A 6451-nucleotide genomic window follows, 5' to 3' on the forward strand; every position below is an offset into this window, starting at 1 on the left:
CGTTTGCTAGTTGTCTCACTCTCTCATACAGAGGCTTCAGGGGTTTCTCTGTGCTGCTTGAGGGATTGTTTGGTGGGGGATACTCGGTTATATTGGTTGTCTGGCGGCCATTAACAACTTGCCAAGTGACTCGTTCAACTCTGTTTTGTAGAGGATGTTCAGAGCATGGCAGCAACACCGAAGAGCCTGGTGTTGGTTGGACAGAGTCAAAAATTTTGCACTCTGAAATTAGAGAAACACATATGTTAGAAACAAGCTTCCTGGGAATTATTTGTTTATTTCAGAAACTGTCAGTCTCACCTTTGACCTTTAGGTTTAGTCGAATTGCATTAAGGCAGTCCTGATCCTTGTAGACCTTACAGTCATAAAAGCCACTATCGGATAATCTAATATCTTTCAGATCAAGTGTGACATTTCCAGCATCTTTCCTCACAGACCATCTCTGGTGCTCTGATGCTGAAAAGGTGTCTGGATACACGAGGATGTCTTTATCTTGGTTGGTCCTGTGCAGTTTCACTGTTAGAGACTGCAGCGGGTGGGTTGTGGTTAGGCAAGAAATAGACATGTTTTCACCCTGAATACAGTTTATGTTCAACTGATGAACCTGCTTGCAGCGTCTCTGTGTCACCACTGAAAGGAAATAAAAAGCAAAAGGAGACATTAAGCTCTGAGAGAACCAAGACGTGGAAACCACCACATCGCTAACAGTAACAAAGACCATTTATTTTTTATTATGAGAAACTAGTAACTGTACTTTTTAACTGGTTTAGCAGGAGAATCTGTAACATTCACGGCCAACTGTTTGGTGTTTAAGAACAAAAGCCTTTACACTGCTTGACTGTGTACACAAAGTTCGGCAAGACATCTGTGAAAAAGTGTCTAAACAACACAGAACTACTACAGTGAAGAAACACAAAACCACAATATTCACATTGAAGACTTGTTTTTACAAAATCCAACCATAGAAAACTTATAGGCTTTAAACTTATTGGCTTTAAACATAAAACCAACATCCATGAAAAAGCAGAAACTGTTAAAACTTCAATCACAGACACTGATGCAAAAATGAGGAAAAGGTAGTATCATAATCAGGTATCAAATCACCTGATTATATTAACAAACCACTATGGATTGTTTTGGAGAGAAGTGTGAGAAGCTGATTCTCTGAAGGCAGATGTTTTGATAGACAACGTTTGACTGGAGACTATTTCAAAGTTGTATTAAAGGCAAAGAGTTGTTAAACCCTTTTGTAAAGAAATACTGGGAAATACTGGTGTTCAGAATTATTTCACAGCTCTTATACATTTTCTACAAATGAATTATCTGGACTGAAAAAAGTAATGAGTAATGCAGTTTTGCATGCCAGTGTTTTTTTTTGTTTTGTTTGTTTGTTTGTTGCCCAGTAACATTTATTTTACATCAAAAACTGCCATATTTTTATACAAAAAAAACAACAAAAAAAAACAAAAAAAAACAGCGACCAAAATGCAAGTCCACTATGTACAATATAGTGGTACAACATTTGACATGCCAAATCTTTAGTACATTAGTGTGGTGGTTAAATGAATCTGACTTTGTATAAAAGACTCTTACCTTTGCATTCTAATAAAGCTGCTATTAGAAGATACAGGAGTTGAAAATGTGAAAGCTGAAAAATCTTCATCATATCCAGATGCTCACTGCGGGACAGCTGAACTCTATATGAACACAGGTCACATCACTTCACTTTCACAGAGTTGTTTTCAGTTACACTGAATTTAATGCGGAAGTAGGAAATTTGGTCAATTCCTTTCTTCATATAGAGGCCTTCTATTGGAAAGCTGCTGTTAGAATATTTAGATGATGGAAATATGAAGACTAAAAAAAACCTCATCACACAGACATTTCAAGTAGGTCAAACAATTGAATATGATCACAGGCTACATGACCTTTCACATTCAGATGGTTGTTTTGAAGTGCCAAAATAGGAAATGTGATCTATGTAAAATATGAGAGATGTACAATTTTACTCACATTTACATGGTATTATAAAAACATTATAGTATATTCAACATAGGCCTACTTAAAGATATAAACTTGGCTAGAAAGTATTAAAAAAGTTGCAGTCACTGCTGCTGCCAGTATTGACACTTTTATAAGAACAAATACATTTTCAAGGTCCATTTTCAATCGTGAGAGTCACACACTGCCCTCTGCAGGCCTTAGTAAGCATTACATTATAAAATAATAGATTTCATACAGAGGTTTAAGTGTGAAAGGTGATGGAGTGGGCAGATGAGAGGTGTAATGAGAGGCAGAGGAAGAGTTAGAAAGACATGAGGGGAGAAGAGGTTGTAAGAATAGAGAAGAGATGAGTAGAGTGGAGGCCATTAATAGTAGAAAGAGCAAGAGGAGAAATTCTAAGCAGACATGCATAGAGAAAGTGGACAGCAAGGAAGAAAGGGTGGGAGGAGAGGTAGAAAGTACATGAATTTCAAATGAAATCAGAGTTACCCAAAATTTCAATCCACTTGTAAGTAATTTACTATGATTGTATATTTGGCCAAGATACAAATATTTGAAAATCTGGAATCTGAGGGTGCAAAAAAATCTAAATATTGAGAAAGTTGTCCAAATGGAGTTCTTAGCAAAGCATATTACTAATCAAAAATTAAGTTTGATATATTTACGGTAGGTAATTTACAAAATATCTTCATTGGACATGATCTTTATTTAATATCCTAATGATTTTTGGTAAAAAATTGTTGGCTATTGCTACAAATATACCCGTGCTCCTTACGACTGGTTCCGTGGTCCAGGGTCACACTTTTTTCATATTTTCAACTTATAAATCTTATAATAGAAGCTGTTGTTAGAGTTGTAGGATGGAAATATAAAAAATAAAAACATCAAATACAGTTTCAAATATAGTTTCAAGCTGCTGATTGTGGAACAACTAAATATGATCACAGGCCACAAGGACCTTTTCACTTTCATAGTTTTCGAAGAGCCAAAGAAGGAAACGTGATCTGTGTAAAATGTCAGAGACGTGCAATTTTGCACACATTTCAAATAATTGCATCAATCGGCTACATAAGTTATTTTAAAGCTAATCTAATAGCACAATATTTAAAGAAAGGAACTCTCCCTGTAAACATCTATTACTGTTTTTTTTTTTATTAGTTACACACCAAAAGTTGTACTTGTACTTAGTTTGCAATTGTTAAAAAAAGCTAAACACAGTTCTTTGCATTAGACATATTTCAAACAGATTTTGTGTTTAATTTAGAAAACACTGCCATTTAAATGACACTTTTTTACTGATTTCCTGTGGTTAGAATAGATAATAAAGACACTTTCAAAGTAAATTTAGGACATTTATTTGCTGTTTATTGTTTTATTTTCCTATACTTTTTTGTATTTTTGTCTTTGGATGTATAGTACCTTGTTGAAAAGGGCACTAGTTCAGTTAAGCATATTTATGCATTTACATATGATTTGTTTCGCCTTTACACTCATTTTACAATTGTCAATAGGTTATAAACTAAATTTTTGCAATGTATGCCACTGATTTGCAGAAAAATTGTGGACATGGTCAGTTTTACCTGTGTGTCAGTGGCATCCAGTTATTTTAGCCTTACAAAAACAGTCCACTATGCAATCTGGTGTTTGTTTTCATCATATTAAATAATATATTACAATTATAGACCAGGGATCATATTAAAGAATGAGAAGGGAACAGAAAAAAAGAAGAAAATCTAAAAATTGTTTTTGTGCCTCCAATATAAAAATGCATAACACATATTTTAAGTTTTCTCTTTTAACAGCAGTGTATTTATGAATCACCATTATTTCAAGAAGAGAACTTTTTGAACTTTTCAATATAAAGTCTTCTGTCACATGTTTTTAGGGAGTGATTTTAAAATGTGTTGGTGATTGTAAAAGTCTTCTACAGTAGCTGTCCATGAATATACAATTCACTGATAATTAGATTTTTTTATTTAAATTGTTTCATTTGTTAAAAAGAGATTTACAGTACAAAAAGCATTGCAGTAACAGAGCAGTGTGACAGTTGATATTAAGCAATAACTTTCCATGCACTGGAATGGATGGTTTATATGATATGTTGTTGAAATCTGAATGTTCAACTTTTTGTGTATAATTGATTTCCCCCTTTAATATAATTTGTGACAGATGGCTATTGGATAAAGTATGAAATTAGGACTTTCTCAAAGACTTATTTTGAAAAAAGCAAAAAACAAAGTACTTTTATATTGTCATACGTCTCTTGTGGTTTGCATGCAGGAGCTGCTGTTTGTTCACACCAACTGTTGGGAGATAATGTTCAAAAATAAATTTTGGTGGACAAAAAGTACATTTGATGAAACTTTTTTAAAAAATGTCAATGCAAGCTACAGCATATCTTGTGATGCAGTTTACCAAAGATTGCAGACTAGAGAGAACATGAAACATGTTCCACTTTTGCTGAGAGTGTTTTAATGATTTAACTTACAGGTGGTCATTGTTACTGCTGGCTCAATTGAAGAATACAATGGTCCTTCAAACTCTGCAAGTAAAAGACTTAAATAAGCACACTATATTCAATACATATATCTATTCTAAATCTCACGAGTCTCCTGGAATGTTGGAATAATGTATGGTAGACTAGCAGCTCAAATCAACTACAAAAAACAAAAGTAAGTACTTTACCCCGATCATCATTTACCATCATAATATGGCAATAAAGCAATAAAGTTACATTACCAGGTGTCTTTCTTTCCAACATAAGGATGGCATGATATGAACTGTACTTTATGCCTCATTGCAACGCACCTTAACATTAAAATCCTACATACATTTGGTTGCTTTTCCTTTCTGACATACTGACATAATAGCACAATTTCACAGACACTTAACTCATTTGAAAGAAAACAAATGAAAATAATTTTAAGGTTCTCATTTTTGTAATAAGCCATTATTTTGTGATGATATGCTGTTAAAGAATTACTCAATAGTGTTAAACTTTTCAGGACTGCATTTGTGCACTTACTTTGGCTGTTGATTCTGCTCCTTCGTTTTTTGAAATAAAGAATGACACAGGCGGTCAGTAATATGAAGACACGCAAAGACAGTGTTGTTATAATCATTACTACTTTCAGATTTACTGTCACTGCAGTACTTTTATCAGTTTGGCCAACCATACTGTCACCTGGGGCTGGAACAGGAAAAAGTTAAAATGAACATTAGTCAGTCTGATATTGTACTTTTTTCTTTTCTTTCTTTCTTTCTTTCTTTCTTTCTTTCTTTCTTTCTTTCTTTCTTTCTTTCTTTCTTTCTTTCTTGTCTTAACTGTAGATAACAATGTTGTGGAAAATATTTCCAACTTTGTCATTGAATATCATCTATAATCAATACACAAACAACTTTTCAGTTTCAAAATGCATCAATAATTATATAGATATTTTATATGTAGGCAGTTATACAAATCTTAACTCATATTTTCCAACTGGTATAAAATATTAACCTTCTACAAGCTTGTTTAAACAGTCACACATATATCACCAAACAGACAAGTTAATCACAGGCTATAATCACCACAACATGTTTTTGATTTAAACCTTGCCTAAACATATTTTACCATGTTTATTACCACAGTAATCCAAAATACTTTTGAGTAACCCATCACAACAACTCACATTTTATTTATAAAGTTAATCTTTCAAACTAATCAATGTCTGTCAGAGAGCCTGAATTGAGACCTTTGGGTTAAAATATTTGATTGTAAACACACCTTTCATAAGCAGCTTCACTTCATAGCAGGTTTTTTTATTCACTCTGCATTGATACCACAGGTTATCAGTGTGTACTGCATCCCTTATAAGTAGAGACCCGTTCGCTAGTTGTCTCGCTCTCTCATACAGAGGCTTCAGGAGTTTCTCTGTGCTGCTTGAGGGCTTGTTTGGTGGGCGATACTGGAATATGTCCATTGGCTTGTGACCAATAATGACTTTCCAAGTGATTTGTTCAGTTCTGTTTTGTGGAGGATGTTCAGAGCATGGCAGCAACACTGAAGATAGTGGTGTTGGATTGACAGTCTCCAAAGTTTTACACTCTGAAATCAGAGAAAGACAGTAAAAGTCATGACTCTTATAACACATGTATATGACTCTCCAATGGTGATTTTTAGCTTGTTTGAGAAGTTTAAATTCTCACTTATAATACTCAGGTTAAGTCGAATTGCATGAAGGCAGTCCTGATCCTTGTAGACCTGACACTCATAAAGGCCATCATCGGATAATCTGATGTGTTTCAGATCAAGTGTAACATTTCCAGCATCTTTCCTCACAGACCATCTCTGGTGCTCTGATGCTGGAGAGATATCTGGATACATGAGGATGTCTTTATCTTGGTTGGTCCTGCGCAGTTTTACTGTTAGAGACTGCAGCGGGTGGGTTGTGGTTAGGCAAGAAAT

The sequence above is a fragment of the Garra rufa genome, chromosome 9 (genome assembly GCF_049309525.1).
Source record: "Garra rufa chromosome 9, GarRuf1.0, whole genome shotgun sequence".
Lineage (NCBI taxonomy): Eukaryota > Metazoa > Chordata > Actinopteri > Cypriniformes > Cyprinidae > Garra > Garra rufa.